Source organism: Ranitomeya imitator, chromosome 7, assembly GCF_032444005.1.
Source record: "Ranitomeya imitator isolate aRanImi1 chromosome 7, aRanImi1.pri, whole genome shotgun sequence".
In the NCBI taxonomy this organism is placed as follows: domain Eukaryota; kingdom Metazoa; phylum Chordata; class Amphibia; order Anura; family Dendrobatidae; genus Ranitomeya; species Ranitomeya imitator.
The window spans coordinates 140,581,638-140,604,003 of record NC_091288.1 but is presented as its reverse complement, the minus strand read 5'-3'; the positions used below and the strand labels follow the sequence as shown (position 1 = coordinate 140,604,003).

The 22,366-nt window shown below is 38.4% G+C and overlaps 2 non-coding genes across 2 annotated transcripts; one reads left to right on the top strand and one right to left on the bottom strand.

Annotated features, from left to right (window-relative positions):
* The first annotated feature begins 3,532 nt into the window (after positions 1–3,532).
* Positions 3,533–3,606, top strand: TRNAT-AGU (transfer RNA threonine (anticodon AGU)). The gene has a single exon. It is a non-coding gene; the product is annotated as a tRNA-Thr (tRNA).
* An 18,123-nt stretch (positions 3,607–21,729) lies between these two features.
* TRNAT-UGU (transfer RNA threonine (anticodon UGU)) lies at positions 21,730–21,803 on the bottom strand. The gene has a single exon. It is a non-coding gene; the product is annotated as a tRNA-Thr (tRNA).
* Positions 21,804–22,366: the final 563 nt, after the last annotated feature.

Genomic DNA, 22,366 nt, shown 5'->3' with positions numbered 1-22,366 from the left:
TTTCGAACGTCAGCAGTGGTTTTCTTTCTTCATCTAAGTTTGGGTCATTTTAGCCAAAAAAAAGTGGACTTTTGTTCTTGTATGACATTAAACAAGTCTTTACCACAGTCATAACATAGTGCAGTTGTGAGAAAAAAAATCTATGCTGTCGAAACGCTTAAAAAGGAATTAGACGATATAACTTTCTTTAGAGAATAAAGGATGGCATCAAGCATTTCAAAATAAAACCAGTGGAATTACACTTCTAACTCTGCAAAGTTTGATAGCAGCTTTCTTAAAAAGGAAGATAAACTTTCAAGCTTGTCGTATCTACCGCTTTGGCTAGAAATGAAAACAAAACAATACAACATGAAACAAGCAGATTAAACCGACGAGGATGGGATTCAAACCCATGCAAGCAGAGCACAATGGATTAGCAGTCGATCGCCTAAACCACTCGGCCACCTCGTCTACATGGCGCACATGCGCTAAGGAGAAAAGATGTAATGATTATTTTTACGGGTCAGTGTGTTTTCGTTGAAGATATTACAGTGTCTATTCTTTACAGTTAGATTGGGGCAAACTCTTTTGGCCCTGCTGTGGCATTCCTTCAATCTGCCTATTCTGTGTCATAACTTGGAAGAAAAACAAGTACCAAATTGAAGCTGTGCTAGAAGATGGATCATTCAATTATGGAACTTCAAAACCCAAGGCCTTGTCATCGATCCAGATTCTATTGCATTTTGCAAATTGTCAATGTCGTTGAATGAATGCTATTCATAATTTACTTGGTTTCTTAATTGTCTTGACTGAGAATGAAATCCTGTTCCACGTTTCTGTGTGCACGGAATGAAACTCAACTCAATGTTGTCTTGTTAAGTTAACCACTTGAAAGGTTTGATCGGTGCTTACATCTTCCCTAGATTTCATAGGCTTTCCAGCTTGTGGTGCTGTGGCTTAGTTGGTTAAAGCGCCTGTCTAGTAAACAGGAGATCCTGAGTTCGAATCTCCGCAGTGCCTTGTTTTCATCATCTCAATAAGAAACTTATCTTAAAAATGAGAATTTCACTTGCATGAAACCTCAAATTTACCTTGGCTACGTCTTTACTCATAGTGCAGTTGTGAGATGAAGAATGTCTTCTGTATATGGGCCAAAAAGGAAGAAAGATGGCATCAAGCATGACCACTTCAATTCAGTGGATTTTATTTTGAAATTCCTCCTCTTTATGCATCTGACTCGCTAAGCAGGCTTTCTAAAGTATCACACCCTTTTGTCCTTTGGCTTAGTTGGTCTAAGCGCCTGTTTAGTAAACAGAAAATCTTGATTTCGAACGTCAGCAGTGGTTTTCTTTCTTCATCTCAGTTTGGGTCATTTTAGCCAAAAAAAAGTGGACTTTTGTTCTTGTATGACATTAAACAAGTCTTTACCACAGTCATAACATAGTGCAGTTGAGAGAAAAAAAATTTCTGCTGTCGAAACGCTTAAAAAGGAATTAGACGATATAACTTTCTTTAGAGAATGAAGGATGGCATCAAGCATTTCAAAATAAAACCAGTGGAATTACACTTCTAACTCTGCAAAGTTTGATAGCAGCTTTCTTAAAAAGGAAGATAAACTTTCAAGCTTGACGTATCTACCGCTTTGGCTAGAAATGAAAACAAAACAATACAACATGAAACAAGCAGATTTAACCGACGAGGATGGGATTCAAACCCATGCATGCAGAGCACAATGGATTAGCAGTCCATCGCCTTAATCACTCGGCCACCTCGTCCACATGGCGCACATGTGCTAAGGAGAAAAGATGTAAAGATTATTTTTACGGGTCAGTGTGTTTTCGTTGACGATATTTCAGTGTCTATTCTTTACAGTTAGATTGGGGCAAACTCTTTTGGCCCTGCTGTGGCATTCCTTCAATCTGCCTATTCTGTCATAACTTGGAAGAAAAACAAGTACCAAATTGAAGCTGTGCTAGAAGATGGATCATTCAATTATGGAACTTCAAAACCCAAGGCCTTGTCATCGATCCAGATTCTATTGCATTTTGCAAATTGTCAATGTCGTTAAATGAATGCTATTCATAATTTACTTGGTTTCTTAATTGTCATGACTGAGAATGAAATCCTGTTCCACGTTTCTGTGTGCACGGAATGAAACTCAACTCAATGTTGTCTTGTTAAGTTAACCACTTGAAAGGTTTGATCGGTGCTTACATCTTCCCTAGATTTCATAGGCTTTCCAGCTTGTGGTGCTGTGGCTTAGTTGGTTAAAGCGCCTGTCTAGTAAACAGGAGATCCTGAGTTCGAATCTCCGCAGTGCCTTGTTTTCATCATCTCTAAAAGAAACTTCCTATCTTAAAAATGGGAATTTCACTTGCATGAAACCTCTAATTTACCTTGGCTACGTCTTTACTCATAGTGCAGTTGTGAGATGAAGAATGTCTTCTGAATATGGGCCAAAAAGGAAGAAAGATGGCATCAAGCATGACCACTTAAATTCAGTGGATTTTATTTTGAAATTCCTCCTCTTTATGCATCTGACTCGCTAAGCAGGCTTTCTAAAGTATCACACCTTTTTGTCCTTTGGCTTAGTTGGTCTAAGCGCCTGTTTAGTAAACAGAAAATCTTGATTTCGAACGTCAGCAGTGGTTTTCTTTCTTCATCTCAGTTTGGGTCATTTTAGCCAAAAAAAAGTGGACTTTTGTTCTTGTATGACATTAAACAAGTCTTTACCACAGTCATAACATAGTGCAGTTGAGAGAAAAAAAATTTCTGCTGTCGAAACGCTTAAAAAGGAATTAGACGATATAACTTTCTTTAGAGAATGAAGGATGGCATCAAGCATTTCAAAATAAAACCAGTGGAATTACACTTCTAACTCTGCAAAGTTTGATAGCAGCTTTCTTAAAAAGGAAGATAAACTTTCAAGCTTGACGTATCTACCGCTTTGGCTACAAATGAAAACAAAACAATACAACATGAAACAAGCAGATTTAACCGACGAGGATGGGATTCAAACCCATGCATGCAGAGCACAATGGATTAGCAATCCATCGCCTTAACCACTCGGCCACCTCGTCTACATGGCGCACATGTGCTAAGGAGAAAAGATGTAATGATTATTTTTACGGGTCAGTGTGTTTTCGTTGACGATATTTCAGTGTCTATTCTTTACAGTTAGATTGGGGCAAACTCTTTTGGCCCTGCTGTGGCATTCCTTCAATCTGCCTATTCTGTCATAACTTGGAAGAAAAACAAGTACCAAATTGAAGCTGTGCTAGAAGATGGATCATTCAATTATGGAACTTCAAAACCCAAGGCCTTGTCATCGATCCAGATTCTATTGCATTTTGCAAATTGTCAATGTCGTTAAATGAATGCTATTCATAATTTACTTGGTTTCTTAATTGTCATGACTGAGAATGAAATCCTGTTCCACGTTTCTGTGTGCACGGAATGAAACTCAACTCAATGTTGTCTTGTTAAGTTAACCACTTGAAAGGTTTGATCGGTGCTTACATCTTCCCTAGATTTCATAGGCTTTCCAGCTTGTGGTGCTGTGGCTTAGTTGGTTAAAGCGCCTGTCTAGTAAACAGGAGATCCTGAGTTCGAATCTCAGCAGTGCCTTGTTTTCATCATCTCTAAAAGAAACTTCCTATCTTAAAAATGGGAATTTCACTTGCATGAAACCTCAAATTTACCTTGGCTACGTCTTTACTCATAGTGCAGTTGTGAGATGAAGAATGTCTTCTGTATATGGGCCAAAAAGGAAGAAAGATGGCATCAAGCATGACCACTTAAATTCAGTGGATTTTATTTTGAAATTCCTCCTCTTTATGCATCTGACTCGCTAAGCAGGCTTTCTAAAGTATCACACCTTTTTGTCCTTTGGCTTAGTTGGTCTAAGCGCCTGTTTAGTAAACAGAAAATCTTGATTTCGAACGTCAGCAGTGGTTTTCTTTCTTCATCTAAGTTTGGGTCATTTTAGCCAAAAAAAAGTGGACTTTTGTTCTTGTATGACATTAAACAAGTCTTTACCACAGTCATAACATAGTGCAGTTGTGAGAAAAAAAATCTATGCTGTCGAAACGCTTAAAAAGGAATTAGACGATATAACTTTCTTTAGAGAATAAAGGATGGCATCAAGCATTTCAAAATAAAACCAGTGGAATTACACTTCTAACTCTGCAAAGTTTGATAGCAGCTTTCTTAAAAAGGAAGATAAACTTTCAAGCTTGTCGTATCTACCGCTTTGGCTAGAAATGAAAACAAAACAATACAACATGAAACAAGCAGATTAAACCGACGAGGATGGGATTCAAACCCATGCAAGCAGAGCACAATGGATTAGCAGTCCATTGCCTAAACCACTCGGCCACCTCGTCTACATGGCGCACATGCGCTAAGGAGAAAAGATGTAATGATTATTTTTACGGGTCAGTGTGTTTTCGTTGAAGATATTATAGTGTCTATTCTTTACAGTTAGATTGGGGCAAACTCTTTTGGCCCTGCTGTGGCATTCCTTCAATCTGCCTATTCTGTGTCATAACTTGGAAGAAAAACAAGTACCAAATTGAAGCTGTGCTAGAAGATGGATCATTCAATTATGGAACTTCAAAACCCAAGGCCTTGTCATCGATCCAGATTCTATTGCATTTTGCAAATTGTCAATGTCGTTGAATGAATGCTATTCATAATTTACTTGGTTTCTTAATTGTCTTGACTGAGAATGAAATCCTGTTCCACGTTTCTGTGTGCACGGAATGAAACTCAACTCAATGTTGTCTTGTTAAGTTAACCACTTGAAAGGTTTGATCGGTGCTTACATCTTCCCTAGATTTCATAGCCTTTCCAGCTTGTGGTGCTGTGGCTTAGTTGGTTAAAGCGCCTGTCTAGTAAACAGGAGATCCTGAGTTTGAATCTCCGCAGTGCCTTGTTTTCATCATCTCAATAAGAAACTTATCTTAAAAATGAGAATTTCACTTGCATGAAACCTCAAATTTACCTTGGCTACCTCTTTACTGATAGTGCAATTGTGAGAAGAATAATGTCTTCTGTATATGGGCCAAAAAGGAAGAAAGATGGCATCAAGCATGACAACTTAAAACCAGTGGATTTTATTTTGAAATGTATCCTCTTTATGCATCTGACTCTCTAAGCAGGCTTTCTAAAGTATCACACCTTTTTGTCCTTTGGCTTAGTTGGTCTAAGCGCCTTTTTAGTAAACAGAAAATCTTGATTTTGAACATCAGCAGTGGTTTTCTTTCTTCATCTCAGTTTGGGTGAGTAGTATATAAGGGCCAAAAAGGAAGAAAGATGGCATCAAGCATGACAACTTAAAACCAATGGATTTTATTTTGAAATTCCTCCTCTTTATGCATCTGACTCGCTAAGCAGGCTTTCTAAAGTATCACACCTTTTTGTCCTTTGGCTTAGTTGGTCTAAGCGCCTGTTTAGTAAACAGAAAATCTTGATTTCAAACGTCAGCAGTGGTTTTCTTTCTTCATCTCAGTTTGGGTCATTTTAGCCAAAAAAAGTGGACTTTTGTTCTTGTATGACATTAAACAAGTCTTTACCACAGTCATAACATAGTGCAGTTGAGAGAAAAAAAATCTCTGCTGTCGAAACGCTTAAAAAGGAATTAGACGATATAACTTTCTTTAGAGAATAAAGGATGGCATCAAGCATTTCAAAATAAAACCAGTGGAATTACACTTCTAACTCTGCAAAGTTTGATAGCAGCTTTCTTAAAAAGGAAGATAAACTTTCAAGCTTGACGTATCTACCGCTTTGGCTAGAAATGAAAACAAAACAATACAACATGAAACAAGCAGATTAAGGGCCAAAAAGGAAGAAAGATGGCATCAAGCATGACAACTTAAAACCAGTGGATTTTATTTTGAAATTTCTCCTCTTTATGCATCTGACTCTCTAAGCAGGCTTTCCAAAGTATCACACCTTTTTGTCCTTTGGCTTAGTTGGTCTAAGCGCCTGTTTAGTAAACAGAAAATCTTGATTTCGAACGTCAGCAGTGGTTTTCTTTCTTCATCTAAGTTTGGGTCATTTTAGCCAAAAAAAAGTGGACTTTTGTTCTTGTATGACATTAAACAAGTCTTTACCACAGTCATAACATAGTGCAGTTGTGAGAAAAAAAATCTATGCTGTCGAAACGCTTAAAAAGGAATTAGACGATATAACTTTCTTTAGAGAATAAAGGATGGCATCAAGCATTTCAAAATAAAACCAGTGGAATTACACTTCTAACTCTGCAAAGTTTGATAGCAGCTTTCTTAAAAAGGAAGATAAACTTTCAAGCTTGTCGTATCTACCGCTTTGGCTAGAAATGAAAACAAAACAATACAACATGAAACAAGCAGATTAAACCGACGAGGATGGGATTCAAACCCATGCAAGCAGAGCACAATGGATTAGCAGTCCATCGCCTAAACCACTCGGCCACCTCGTCTACATGGCGCACATGCGCTAAGGAGAAAAGATGTAATGATTATTTTTACGGGTCAGTGTGTTTTCGTTAAAGATATTACAGTGTCTATTCTTTACAGTTAGATTGGGGCAAACGCTTTTGGCCCTGCTGTGGCATTCCTTCAATCTGCCTATTCTGTGTCATAACTTGGAAGAAAAACAAGTACCAAATTGAAGCTGTGCTAGAAGATGGATCATTCAATTATGGAACTTCAAAACCCAAGGCCTTGTCATCGATCCAGATTCTATTGCATTTTGCAAATTGTCAATGTCGTTAAATGAATGCTATTCATAATTTACTTGGTTTCTTAATTGTCATGACAGAGAATGAAATCCTGTTCCACGTTTCTGTGTGCACGGAATGAAACTCAACTCAATGTTGTCTTGTTAAGTTAACCACTTGAAAGGTTTGATCGGTGCTTACATCTTCCCTAGATTTCATAGGCTTTCCAGCTTGTGGTGCTGTGGCTTAGTTGGTTAAAGCGCCTGTCTAGTAAACAGGAGATCCTGAGTTCGAATCTCAGAAGTGCCTTGTTTTCATCATCTCAAAAAGAAACTTCCTATCTTAAAAATGGGAATTTCACTTGCATGAAACCTCAAATTTACCTTGGCTACGTCTTTACTCATAGTGCAGTTGTGAGATGAAGAATGTCTTCTGTATATGGGCCAAAAAGGAAGAAAGATGGCATCAAGCATGACCACTTAAAATCAGTGGATTTTATTTTGAAATTCCTCCTCTTTATGCATCTGACTCGCTAAGCAGGCTTTCTAAAGTATCACACCTTTTTGTCCTTTGGCTTAGTTGGTCTAAGCGCCTTTTTAGTAAACAGAAAATCTTGATTTTGAACATCAGCAGTGGTTTTCTTTCTTCATCTCAGTTTGGGTGAGTAGTATATAAGGGCCAAAAAGGAAGAAAGATGGCATCAAGCATGACAACTTAAAACCAATGGATTTTATTTTGAAATTCCTCCTCTTTATGCATCTGACTCGCTAAGCAGGCTTTCTAAAGTATCACACCTTTTTGTCCTTTGGCTTAGTTGGTCTAAGCGCCTGTTTAGTAAACAGAAAATCTTGATTTCAAACGTCAGCAGTGGTTTTCTTTCTTCATCTCAGTTTGGGTCATTTTAGCCAAAAAAAGTGGACTTTTGTTCTTGTATGACATTAAACAAGTCTTTACCACAGTCATAACATAGTGCAGTTGAGAGAAAAAAAATCTCTGCTGTCGAAACGCTTAAAAAGGAATTAGACGATATAACTTTCTTTAGAGAATAAAGGATGGCATCAAGCATTTCAAAATAAAACCAGTGGAATTACACTTCTAACTCTGCAAAGTTTGATAGCAGCTTTCTTAAAAAGGAAGATAAACTTTCAAGCTTGACGTATCTACCGCTTTGGCTAGAAATGAAAACAAAACAATACAACATGAAACAAGCAGATTAAGGGCCAAAAAGGAAGAAAGATGGCATCAAGCATGACAACTTAAAACCAGTGGATTTTATTTTGAAATTTCTCCTCTTTATGCATCTGACTCTCTAAGCAGGCTTTCCAAAGTATCACACCTTTTTGTCCTTTGGCTTAGTTGGTCTAAGCGCCTGTTTAGTAAACAGAAAATCTTGATTTCGAACGTCAGCAGTGGTTTTCTTTCTTCATCTAAGTTTGGGTCATTATAGCCAAAAAAAAGTGGACTTTTGTTCTTGTATGACATTAAACAAGTCTTTACCACAGTCATAACATAGTGCAGTTGTGAGAAAAAAAATCTATGCTGTCGAAACGCTTAAAAAGGAATTAGACGATATAACTTTCTTTAGAGAATAAAGGATGGCATCAAGCATTTCAAAATAAAACCAGTGGAATTACACTTCTAACTCTGCAAAGTTTGATAGCAGCTTTCTTAAAAAGGAAGATAAACTTTCAAGCTTGTCGTATCTACCGCTTTGGCTAGAAATGAAAACAAAACAATACAACATGAAACAAGCAGATTAAACCGACGAGGATGGGATTCAAACCCATGCAAGCAGAGCACAATGGATTAGCAGTCCATCGCCTAAACCACTCGGCCACCTCGTCTACATGGCGCACATGCGCTAAGGAGAAAAGATGTAATGATTATTTTTACGGGTCAGTGTGTTTTCGTTAAAGATATTACAGTGTCTATTCTTTACAGTTAGATTGGGGCAAACGCTTTTGGCCCTGCTGTGGCATTCCTTCAATCTGCCTATTCTGTGTCATAACTTGGAAGAAAAACAAGTACCAAATTGAAGCTGTGCTAGAAGATGGATCATTCAATTATGGAACTTCAAAACCCAAGGCCTTGTCATCGATCCAGATTCTATTGCATTTTGCAAATTGTCAATGTCGTTAAATGAATGCTATTCATAATTTACTTGGTTTCTTAATTGTCATGACAGAGAATGAAATCCTGTTCCACGTTTCTGTGTGCACGGAATGAAACTCAACTCAATGTTGTCTTGTTAAGTTAACCACTTGAAAGGTTTGATCGGTGCTTACATCTTCCCTAGATTTCATAGGCTTTCCAGCTTGTGGTGCTGTGGCTTAGTTGGTTAAAGCGCCTGTCTAGTAAACAGGAGATCCTGAGTTCGAATCTCAGAAGTGCCTTGTTTTCATCATCTCAAAAAGAAACTTCCTATCTTAAAAATGGGAATTTCACTTGCATGAAACCTCAAATTTACCTTGGCTACGTCTTTACTCATAGTGCAGTTGTGAGATGAAGAATGTCTTCTGTATATGGGCCAAAAAGGAAGAAAGATGGCATCAAGCATGACCACTTAAAATCAGTGGATTTTATTTTGAAATTCCTCCTCTTTATGCATCTGACTCGCTAAGCAGGCTTTCTAAAGTATCACACCTTTTTGTCCTTTGGCTTAGTTGGTCTAAGCGCCTTTTTAGTAAACAGAAAATCTTGATTTTGAACATCAGCAGTGGTTTTCTTTCTTCATCTCAGTTTGGGTGAGTAGTATATAAGGGCCAAAAAGGAAGAAAGATGGCATCAAGCATGACAACTTAAAACCAATGGATTTTATTTTGAAATTCCTCCTCTTTATGCATCTGACTCGCTAAGCAGGCTTTCTAAAGTATCACACCTTTTTGTCCTTTGGCTTAGTTGGTCTAAGCGCCTGTTTAGTAAACAGAAAATCTTGATTTCAAACGTCAGCAGTGGTTTTCTTTCTTCATCTCAGTTTGGGTCATTTTAGCCAAAAAAAGTGGACTTTTGTTCTTGTATGACATTAAACAAGTCTTTACCACAGTCATAACATAGTGCAGTTGAGAGAAAAAAAATCTCTGCTGTCGAAACGCTTAAAAAGGAATTAGACGATATAACTTTCTTTAGAGAATAAAGGATGGCATCAAGCATTTCAAAATAAAACCAGTGGAATTACACTTCTAACTCTGCAAAGTTTGATAGCAGCTTTCTTAAAAAGGAAGATAAACTTTCAAGCTTGACGTATCTACCGCTTTGGCTAGAAATGAAAACAAAACAATACAACATGAAACAAGCAGATTAAGGGCCAAAAAGGAAGAAAGATGGCATCAAGCATGACAACTTAAAACCAGTGGATTTTATTTTGAAATTTCTCCTCTTTATGCATCTGACTCTCTAAGCAGGCTTTCCAAAGTATCACACCTTTTTGTCCTTTGGCTTAGTTGGTCTAAGCGCCTGTTTAGTAAACAGAAAATCTTGATTTCGAACGTCAGCAGTGGTTTTCTTTCTTCATCTAAGTTTGGGTCATTTTAGCCAAAAAAAAGTGGACTTTTGTTCTTGTATGACATTAAACAAGTCTTTACCACAGTCATAACATAGTGCAGTTGTGAGAAAAAAAATCTATGCTGTCGAAACGCTTAAAAAGGAATTAGACGATATAACTTTCTTTAGAGAATAAAGGATGGCATCAAGCATTTCAAAATAAAACCAGTGGAATTACACTTCTAACTCTGCAAAGTTTGATAGCAGCTTTCTTAAAAAGGAAGATAAACTTTCAAGCTTGTCGTATCTACCGCTTTGGCTAGAAATGAAAACAAAACAATACAACATGAAACAAGCAGATTAAACCGACGAGGATGGGATTCAAACCCATGCAAGCAGAGCACAATGGATTAGCAGTCCATCGCCTAAACCACTCGGCCACCTCGTCTACATGGCGCACATGCGCTAAGGAGAAAAGATGTAATGATTATTTTTACGGGTCAGTGTGTTTTCGTTAAAGATATTACAGTGTCTATTCTTTACAGTTAGATTGGGGCAAACGCTTTTGGCCCTGCTGTGGCATTCCTTCAATCTGCCTATTCTGTGTCATAACTTGGAAGAAAAACAAGTACCAAATTGAAGCTGTGCTAGAAGATGGATCATTCAATTATGGAACTTCAAAACCCAAGGCCTTGTCATCGATCCAGATTCTATTGCATTTTGCAAATTGTCAATGTCGTTAAATGAATGCTATTCATAATTTACTTGGTTTCTTAATTGTCATGACAGAGAATGAAATCCTGTTCCACGTTTCTGTGTGCACGGAATGAAACTCAACTCAATGTTGTCTTGTTAAGTTAACCACTTGAAAGGTTTGATCGGTGCTTACATCTTCCCTAGATTTCATAGGCTTTCCAGCTTGTGGTGCTGTGGCTTAGTTGGTTAAAGCGCCTGTCTAGTAAACAGGAGATCCTGAGTTCGAATCTCAGAAGTGCATTGTTTTCATCATCTCAAAAAGAAACTTCCTATCTTAAAAATGGGAATTTCACTTGCATGAAACCTCAAATTTACCTTGGCTACGTCTTTACTCATAGTGCAGTTGTGAGATGAAGAATGTCTTCTGTATATGGGCCAAAAAGGAAGAAAGATGGCATCAAGCATGACCACTTAAAATCAGTGGATTTTATTTTGAAATTCCTCCTCTTTATGCATCTGACTCGCTAAGCAGGCTTTCTAAAGTATCACACCTTTTTGTCCTTTGGCTTAGTTGGTCTAAGCGCCTGTTTAGTAAACAGAAAATCTTGATTTCAAACGTCAGCAGTGGTTTTCTTTCTTCATCTCAGTTTGGGTCATTTTAGCCAAAAAAAAGTGGACTTTTGTTCTTGTATGACATTAAACAAGTCTTTACCACAGTCATAACATAGTGCAGTTGAGAGAAAAAAAATCTCTGCTGTCGAAACGCTTAAAAAGGAATTAGACGATATAACTTTCTTTAGAGAATAAAGGATGGCATCAAGCATTTCAAAATAAAACCAGTGGAATTACACTTCTAACTCTGCAAAGTTTGATAGCAGCTTTCTTAAAAAGGAAGATAAACTTTCAAGCTTGACGTATCTACCGCTTTGGCTAGAAATGAAAACAAAACAATACAACATGAAACAAGCAGATTAAGGGCCAAAAAGGAAGAAAGATGGCATCAAGCATGACAACTTAAAACCAGTGGATTTTATTTTGAAATTTCTCCTCTTTATGCATCTGACTCTCTAAGCAGGCTTTCTAAAGTATCACACCTTTTTATCCTTTGGCTTAGTTGGTCTAAGCGCCTTTTTAGTAAACAGAAAATCTTGATTTCGAACGTCAGCAGTGGTTTTCTTTCTTCATCTCAGTTTGGGTCATTTCAGCCAAAAAAAAGTGGACTTTTGTTCTTGTATGACATTAAACAAGTCTTTACCACAGTCATAACATAGTGCAGTTGAGAGAAAAAAAATGTATGCTGTCGAAACGCTTAAAAAGGAATTAGACGATATAACTTTCTTTAGAGAATAAAGGATGGCATCAAGCATTTCAAAATAAAACCAGTGGAATTACACTTCTAACTCTGCAAAGTTTGATAGCAGCTTTCTTAAAAAGGAAGATAAACTTTCAAGCTTGACGTATCTACCGCTTTGGCTAGAAATGAAAACAAAACAATACAACATGAAACAAGCAGATTAAGGGCCAAAAAGGAAGAAAGATGGCATCAAGCATGACAACTTAAAACCAGTGGATTTTATTTTGAAATTTATCCTCTTTATGCATCTGACTCTCTAAGCAGGCTTTCTAAAGTATCACACCTTTTTGTCCTTTGGCTTAGTTGGTCTAAGCGCCTTTTTAGTAAACAGAAAATCTTGATTTTGAACGTCAGCAGTGGTTTTCTTTCTTCATCTCAGTTTGGGTGAGTAGTATATAAGGGCCAAAAAGGAAGAAAGATGGCATCAAGCATGACAACTTAAAACCAATGGATTTTATTTTGAAATTCCTCCTCTTTATGCATCTGACTCTCTAAGCAGGCTTTCTAAAGTATCACACCTTTTTGTCCTTTGGCTTAGTTGGTCTAAGCGCCTTTTTAGTAAACAGAAAATCTTGATTTTGAACGTCAGCAGTGGTTTTCTTTCTTCATCTCAGTTTGGGTGAGTAGTATATAAGGGCCAAAAAGGAAGAAAGATGGCATCAAGCATGTCAACTTAAAACCAATGGATTTTATTTTGAAATTCCTCCTCTTTATGCATCTGACTCGCTAAGCAGGCTTTCTAAAGTATCACACCTTTTTGTCCTTTGGCTTAGTTGGTCTAAGCGCCTGTTTAGTAAACAGAAAATCTTGATTTCGAACGTCAGCAGTGGTTTTATTTCTTCATCTCAGTTTTGGTCATTTTAGCCAAAAAAAAGTGGACTTTTGTTCTTGTATGACATTAAACAAGTCTTTACCACAGTCATAACATAGTGCAGTTGAGAGAAAAAAAATCTCTGCTGTCGAAACGCTTAAAAAGGAATTAGACGATATAACTTTCTTTAGAGAATAAAGGATGGCATCAAGCATTTCAAAATAAAACCAGTGGAATTACACTTCTAACTCTGCAAGGTTTGATAGCAGCTTTCTTAAAAAGGAAGATAAACTTTCAAGCTTGACGTATCTACCGCTTTGGCTAGAAATGAAAACAAAACAATACAACATGAAACAAGCAGATTAAGGGCCAAAAAGGAAGAAAGATGGCATCAAGCATGACAACTTAAAACCAGTGGATTTTATTTTGAAATTTCTCCTCTTTATGCATCTGACTCTCTAAGCAGGCTTTCTAAAGTATCACACCTTTTTATCCTTTGGCTTAGTTGGTCTAAGCGCCTTTTTAGTAAACAGAAAATCTTGATTTCGAACGTCAGCAGTGGTTTTCTTTCTTCATCTCAGTTTGGGTCATTTTAGCCAAAAAAAAGTGGACTTTTGTTCTTGTATGACATTAAACAAGTCTTTACCACAGTCATAACATAGTGCAGTTGAGAGAAAAAAAATCTATGCTGTCGAAACGCTTAAAAAGGAATTAGACGATATAACTTTCTTTAGAGAATAAAGGATGGCATCAAGCATTTCAAAATAAAACCAGTGGAATTACACTTCTAACTCTGCAAAGTTTGATAGCAGCTTTCTTAAAAAGGAAGATAAACTTTCAAGCTTGACGTATCTACCACTTTGGCTAGAAATGAAAACAAAACAATACAACATGAAACAAGCAGATTAACCCCTTCACCCCAAAGCCTGTTTTCACCTAAGTGACAGGGCCAATTTTTACAATTCTGACCACTGTCACTTTATGAAGTCATAACTCTGAAACGCTTCAACGGATCCTGGTGATTCTGACACTGTTTTCTCGTGACATATTGTACTTCATGATAGTGGTAAAACTTCTTCGATATGACTTGCATTTATTTGTGAAAAAAACAAAAATTTGTCGGAAATTATGAAAATTTAGCAATTTTCAAACTCTTAGTTTTTATGCCCTTAAATTAGAGAGTTATATCACATAATATAGTTAATAAACAACATTTCCCACATGTCTGCTTTACATCAGCACAATTTTGGAAACATAACTTTTTTTTGTTAGGACGTTATAAGGGTTAAAAGTTGACCAGCGATTTCTCATTTTTGCAACAAAATGTGCAAAACCATTTTTTTACGGACCACCTCACACTTGAAGTGACTTTGAGGGGTCTATATGACAGAAAATGCCCAAAAGTGACACCATTCTAAAAACTGCACCCCTCAAGGTACTCAAAACCACATTCAAAAAGTTTATTAACCCTTCAGGTGCTTCACAGGAATTTTTTGAATGTTTAAAAAAATTGAACATTTAACTTTTTTTTCACAAAATTTTTACTTCAGGTCCAATTTGTTTCATTTTACCAAGGGTAACAGGAGAAATTGGACCACAAAATTCGTTGTACAATTTGTCCTGAGTACGCCGATACCCCATATGTGGGGGTAAACCACTGTTTGGGCACATGGCAGAGCTCAGAAGGGAAGGAGCGCCATTTGACTTTTCAATGCAAGATTTGCTGGAATTGAGATCGGAGCCCATGTCACGATTGGAGAGCCCCTGATGTGCCTAAACAGTGGAAACCCCCACAAGTGACACCATTTTGGAAAGTAGACCCCCTAAGGAACTAATCTAGATGTGTGGTGAGCACTTTGAACCTCCAAGTGCTTCACAGAAGTTTATAATGTAGAGCCGTAAAAAAAATTTTTTTATTAATTTTCACAAAAAATGATCTTTTTGCCTCAAATGTTTTATTTTCCCAAGGGTAAAAGGATAAATTGGACCCAAAAAGTTGTTGTGCAATTTGTCCTGAGTACGTCGATACTTCATATATGGGGATAAACCACTGTTTGAGCGCATGGCAGAGCTCGGAAGGGAAGGAGTGCCATTTGACTTTTCAATGCAAAATTGGCTGGAATTGAGATCGGATGCCATGTCGCATTTGGAGAGCCCCTGACGTGCCTTAACAGTGGAAACCCCCCACAAGTGACCCCATTTTGGAAAGAAGACCCCCTAAGGAACTTATCTAGATGTGTGGTGAGCACTTTTAACCCCCAATTGTTTCACTAAAGTTTAGAATGTAGCATTGTGAAAATTAAAAAATCATTATTTCTTTCCACAAAATGATGTTTTAGCCCGAAATTTTTTTTTCCCAAGGGTAACAGGAGAAATTGGACCACAAATGTTATTGTCCAATTTGTCCTGAGTACGCTGATACCCCACATGTGGGGGGGAACCACAGTTTGAGTGCATGGCAGAGCTCGGAAGGGAAGGAGCACCGTTTGAAATGCAGACTTAGATGGAATGGACTGCAGGTGTCATGTTGCATTTGCAGAGCCCCTGATGTACCTAAACAGTAGAAACCCACCACAAGTGACCCCATATTGGAAACTAGACCCCCCAAGGAACTTATCTAGATGTGTTGTGAGAGCTTTGAACCAACAAGTGTTTCACTACAGTTTATAACGCAGAGCCGTGAAAATAAAAAATATTTTTTTTTCCACGAAAATGATATTTTATCCCCTATGTTTTTGTTTTCCCAAGGGTAACAGGACAAATTGGACCCCAAAAGTTGTCCAACTTGTCCTGAGATCGCTGATACCCCATATGTTGGGGGGAACCACTGTTTGGGTGCATGGCAGAGCTCGGAAGGGAAGGAGCGCCATTTGAAATGCAGACTTAGATGGATTGGTCTGCAGGCGTCATGTTGCATTTGCAGAGCCCCTGATGTACCTAAACAGTAGAAACCCCCCACAAGTGACCCCATATTGGAAACTAGACCCCCCAAGGAACTTATCTAGATGTGTTGTGAGAGCTTTGAACCAACAAGTGTTTCACTACAGTTTATAACGCAGAGCCGTGAAAATAAAAAATATTTTTTTTTCCACGAAAATGATATTTTATCCCCTATGTTTTTATTTTCCCAAGGGTAACAGGACAAATTGGACCCCAAAAGTTTTTGTCCAACTTGTCCTGAGAACGCTGATACCCCATATGTTGGGGGGAACCACTGTTTGGGTGCACGGCAGAGCTCGGAAGGGAAGGAGCGCCATTTGAAATGCAGACTTAGATGGATTGGTCTGTAGGCGTCATGTTGCATTTGCAGAGCCCCTGATGTACCTAAACAGTAGAAACCCCCCACAAGTGACCCCATATTGGAAACTAGACCCCCCAAGGAACTTATCTAGATGTGTTGTGAGAGCTTTGAACCAACAAGTGTTTCACTACAGTTTATAACGCAGAGCCGTGAAAATAGAAAATATTTTTTTTTCCACGAAAATGATATTTTATCCCCTATGTTCTTATTTTCCCAAGGGTAACAGGACAAATTGGACCCCAAAAGTTGTTGTCCAACTTGTCCTGAGAACGCTGATACCCCATATGTTGGGGGGAACCACTGTTTGGGTGCACGGCAGAGCTCGGAAGGGAAGGAGCGCCATTTGAAATGCAGACTTAGATGGATTGGTCTGTAGGCGTCATGTTGCATTTGCAGAGCCCCTGATGTACCTAAACAGTAGAAACCCCCCACAAGTGACCCCATATTGGAAACTAGACCCCCCAAGGAACTTATCTAGATGTGTTGTGAGAGCTTTGAACCAACAAGTGTTTCACTACAGTTTATAACGCAGAGCCGTGAAAATAAAAAATATTTTTTTTTCCACGAAAATGATATTTTATCCCCTATGTTTTTATTTTCCCAAGGGTAACAGGACAAATTGGACCCCAAAAGTTGTTGTCCAACTTGTCCTGAGAACGCTGATACCCCATATGTTGGGGGGAACCACTGTTTGGGCACACAGGAGAACTCGGAAGGGAAGGAGCCCTGTTTTACTTTTTCAAAGCAGAATTGGCTGGAATTGAGATCGGACGCCATGTCGCGTTTGGAGAGCCCCTGATGTGCCTAAACAGTGGAAACCCCCAATTATAACTGAAACCCTAACCCCAACCCTAGCCCTAGCCCTAACCCTAGCCCTAACCCTAGCCCTAACCCTAGCCCTAACCCTAGCCCTAGCCCTAACCCTAGCACTAATGGGAAAATGGAAATAAATACATTTTTTTACATTTTATTATTTTTCCCTAACTAAGGGGGTGATGAAGGGGGGTTTGATTTACTTTTATAGCGTTTTTTTGGCGGATTTTTATGATTGGCAGCTGTCACACACTAAAAGACGCTTTTTATTGCAAAAAATAGTTTTTGCATCACCACATTTTGAGAGCTATAATTTATCCATATTTTGGCCCACAGAATCATATGAGGTCTTGTTTTTTGCGGGACGAGTTGACGTTTTTATTGGTAACATTTTCGGGCAGATGACATTTTTTGATCGCTTTTTATTCGATTTTTGGGAGGCGGAATGAACAAAAACCAGCAATTCCTGAATTTCTTTTAGGGGGGGCGTTTATACCGTTCCACGTGTGGTAAAATGGATAAAGCAGTTTTATTCTTCGGGTCAGTACGATTACAGCGATACCTCATTTATGTAATTTCTTTTATGTTTTGGCGCTTTTACACAATAAAAACTATTTTATATAAAAAAATAATTGTTTTTGCATCGCATTATTCTGAGAGCTATAACTTTTTTATTTTTCTGCTGATGATGCTGCATGGCGGCTTCTTTTTGCGGGACAAGATGACGTTTTCAGCGGTACCATGGTTATTTATATCCGTCGTTTTGATCGCGTGTTATTCCACTTTTTGTTCGCCTGTATGATAATAAAACGTTGTTTTTTGCCTTGTTTTTTTTTTTTTTTTTTTGCGGTGTTCACTGAAGGGGTCAACTAGTGGGACAGTTTTATAGAGCGGGTCGTTACGGACGCGGCGATACCAAATATGTGTACATTTATTGTTTTTTTTTTTTTTTTACATAAATAAATGGATTTATTGGGAAATGTTTTATTTTTTTGGGGGGGGGATTTTTTTTTATTTTTTTTTACACATTCTATTTTTTTTTTTTTAACTTTCTAACATTGTCCCAGGGTGGGACATCTCTGTATTAGATCAGATCGTTGATCTGACACTGTGCATAGCACAGTGTCAGATCAACGATCTGACAGGCAGCTTAGCTGGCTCTCCAGCGCCTGCTCTCAGCAGGCGCCGGCTAGCCAGGTCACTTCATGACCCGGAAGGGGTCCGGCGGCCATCTTGGATCCGGGGACTCCTTCCGGGTCACCGGAGCAACGCGATCTCATTGCGTTGCTCCGGTGGGAGAGCGCAGGGAGCCCCCGTCCCTGCGCGATCCCCCTCTATGCCGCTGTCACTACTGACAGCGGCATCAGAGGGGTTAAATGCCCGCGATCGGCGATAGCGCCGATCGTGGGCATTGCTGCGGGGTGTCAGCTGTCATATACAGCTGACCCCCGCACCCGATCACCGCGGCGCTCAGCGCGAGACCGCGGTGATCGGTGCGCCGTACTAGTACTGCTGCTGGCACTAATGCAGTGCCGGCAGCGCAGTACTAGTACGGCGCATGTCGCGAAGGGGTTAAGGGCCAAAAAGGAAGAAAGATGGCATCAAGCATGACAACTTAAAACCAGTGGATTTTATTTTGAAATTTATCCTCTTTATGCATCTGACTCTCTAAGCAGGCTTTCTAAAGTATCACACCTTTTTGTCCTTTGGCTTAGTTGGTCTAAGCGCCTTTTTAGTAAACAGAAAATCTTGATTTTGAATGTCAGCAGTGGTTTTCTTTCTTCATCTCAGTTTGGGTGAGTAGTATATAAGGGCCAAAAAGAAAGAAAGATGGCATGAAGCATGACAACTTAAAACCAATGGATTTTATTTTGAAATTCCTCCTCTTTATGCATCTGACTCGCTAAGCAGGCTTTCTAAAGTATCACACCTTTTTGTCCTTTGGCTTAGTTGGTCTAAGCGCCTGTTTAGTAAACAGAAAATCTTGATTTCGAACGTCAGCAGTGGTTTTATTTCTTCATCTCAGTTTTGGTCATTTTAGCCAAAAAAAAGTGGACTTTTGTTCTTGTATGACATTAAACAAGTCTTTACCACAGTCATAACATAGTGCAGTTGAGAGAAAAAAAATCTCTGCTGTCGAAACGCTTAAAAAGGAATTAGACGATTTAACTTTCTTTAGAGAATAAAGGATGGCATCAAGCATTTCAAAATAAAACCAGTGGAATTACACTTCTAACTCTGCAAAGTTTGATAGCAGCTTTCTTAAAAAGGAAGATAAACATTCAAGCTTGACGTATCTACCGCTTTGGCTAGAAATGAAAACAAAACAATACAACATGAAACAAGCAGATTAAACCGACGAGGATGGGATTTGAACCCATGCATGCAGAGCACAATGGATTAGCAGTCCATCGCCTTAACCACTCGGCCACCTCGTCTACATGGTGCACATGCGCTAAGGAGAAAAGATGTAATGATTATTTTTACGGGTCAGTGTGTTTTCGTTGAAGATATTACAGTGTCTATTCTTTACAGTTAGATTGGGGCAAACTCTTTTGGCCCTGCTGTGGCATTCCTTCAATCTGCCTATTCTGTGTCATAACTTGGAAGAAAAACAAGTACCAAATTGAAGCTGTGCTAGAAGATGGATCATTCAATTATGGAACTTCAAAACACAAGGCCTTGTCATCGATCCAGATTCTATTGCATTCTGCAAATTGTCAATGTCGTTGAATGAATGCTATTCATAATTTCCTTGGTTTCTTAATTGTCATGACTGAGAATGAAATCCTGTTCCACGTTTCTGTGTGCATGGAATGAAACTCAACTCAATGTTGTCTTGTTAAGTTAACCACTTGAAAGGTTTGATCGGTGCTTACATCTTCCCTAGAGTTCATAGGCTTTCCAGCTTGTGGTGCTGTGGCTTAGTTGGTTAAAGCGCCTGTCTAGTAAACAGGAGATCCTGAGTTCGAATCTCAGGAGTGTCTTGTTTTCATCATCTCAAAAAGAAACTTCCTATCTTAAAAATGGGAATTTCACTTGCATGAAACCTCAAATTTACCTTGGCTACGTCTTTACTGATAGTGCAATTGTGAGATGAAGAATGTCTTCTGTATAAGGGCCAAAAAGGAAGAAAGATGGCATCAAGCATGACAACTTAAAACCAGTGGATTTTATTTTGAAATTCCTCCTCTTTATGCATCTGACTCGCTAAGCAGGCTTTCTAAAGTATCACACCTTTTTGTCCTTTGGCTTAGTTGGTCTAAGCGCCTGTTTAGTAAACAGAAAATCTTGATTTCGAACGTCAGCAGTGGTCTTCTTTCTACATCTCAGTTTAGGTCATTTTAGCCAAAAAAAAGTGGACTTTTGTTCTTGCATGACATTAAACAAGTCTTTACCACAGTCATAACATAGTGCAGTTGAGAGAAAAAAAATCTCTGCTGTCGAAACGCTTAAAAAGGAATTAGACGATATAACTTTCTTTAGAGAATAAAGGATGGCATCAAGCATTTCAAAATAAAACCAGTGGAATTACACTTCTAACTCTGCAAAGTTTGATAGCAGCTTTCTTAAAAAGGAAGATAAACTTTCAAGCTTGACGTATCTACCGCTTTGGCTAGAAATGAAAACAAAACAATACAACATGAAACAAGCAAATTAAACCAACGAGGATGGGATTTGAACCCATGCATGCAGAGCACAATGGAATAGCAGTCCATCGCCTTAACCACTCGGCCACCTCGCGCACATGCGCTAAACAGAAAAGATGTAATGATTATTTTTACGGGTCAGTGTGTTTTCGTTGAAGATTTTACAGTGTCTATTCTTTACAGTTAGATTGGGGCAGTATGCAATAGATTCTGGTTCAATGACAAGGCCTTATGTTTTGAAATTCTATAGTTGAATGATCCATCTTTTAGCACAGCTTCAATTTGGGACTTGTTTTTCTTCACAGAATAGGCAGATTGAAGGAATGCCACGGCAGGGCCAAAAGGAGGAAAAATTAGGAAAGATTGAAAAGTTGGAATTAAGACCCTGAGGACTGGTTCATTTCTTATGCAGCAGAAATTCTTAATATCACCATTGCATTATTAGTAGAGACGTAGCCACAGAAAATTTGAGTTATACGTCATTGAAATTCCCATTTCTTAGATAGGAAGTTTGTTTCTGAGATGAATGATGAAAACAAGGCACTGCTGAGATTTGAACTCAGGGTCGCCTGTTTACAAGACGTGCACTTCAGACAACTAAGCCACAGCGCCACAAGCTTTCCGCGTGAAATGCAGTGCACACATAAGAACCAATCGAGCATTTCAAGTGGTTAACTTAGCGAAACAACATTGAGTTGAGTTGTGTCCCATGCACATCAAAAACGTGGAACAGGATTTTATTTTCAGTCATGACAATTAAGAAACCAAGTAAATTATGAATAGCATTCATTCAAAACCCTGAGCACTGGTTCATTTCTTATGCAGAAGAAACTCTAAATTTCACTATCAGTAGAGACACAGCCATGGTAAGTTTGAGGTTGTACGTCAATGGAATTCCCATTTTAAGAAAGGAAGTTTGTTTCTGAGATGATGAAAACAAGGCACTGCTGAGATTCGAACTCAGGTTCTCCTGTTTACAAGACAGGCGCTTTAACCAACTAAGCCACAGCGCCACAAGCTTTCCACGTGAAATGCAGGGCACACATAAGAACCAATCGAGCATTTCAAGTGGTTAACTTAGCGAAACAACTGTGAGTTGAATTGTATTCCATGGACATCAAAAACATGGAACAGGATTTTATTTTCAGTCATTAAAATTAAGAAACCAAGTAAATTATGAATAGCATTCATTCAAAACCCTGAGCACTGGTTCATTTCTTATGCAGAAGAAACTCTAAATTTCACTATCAGTAGAGACATAGCCATGGTAAGTTTGAGGTTGTACGTCATTGAAGTTCTCATTTCTTACATAGGAAGTTTGTTTCTGAGATGATGAAAACAAGGCACTGCTGAGATTCGAACTCAGGATCTCCTTTTTACAAGACAGGCGCTTTAACCAACTAAGCCACAGCGCCACAAAATTTCCACGTGAAATGCAGGGAACACATAAGAACCAATCAAGCATTTCAAGTGGTTAACTTAGCGAAACAACATTGAGTTGAGTTGCATTCCATGCACAGCAAAAACTTGGAATAGGATTTTATTTTCAGTCATGACATTTAAGAAACTAAGTAAA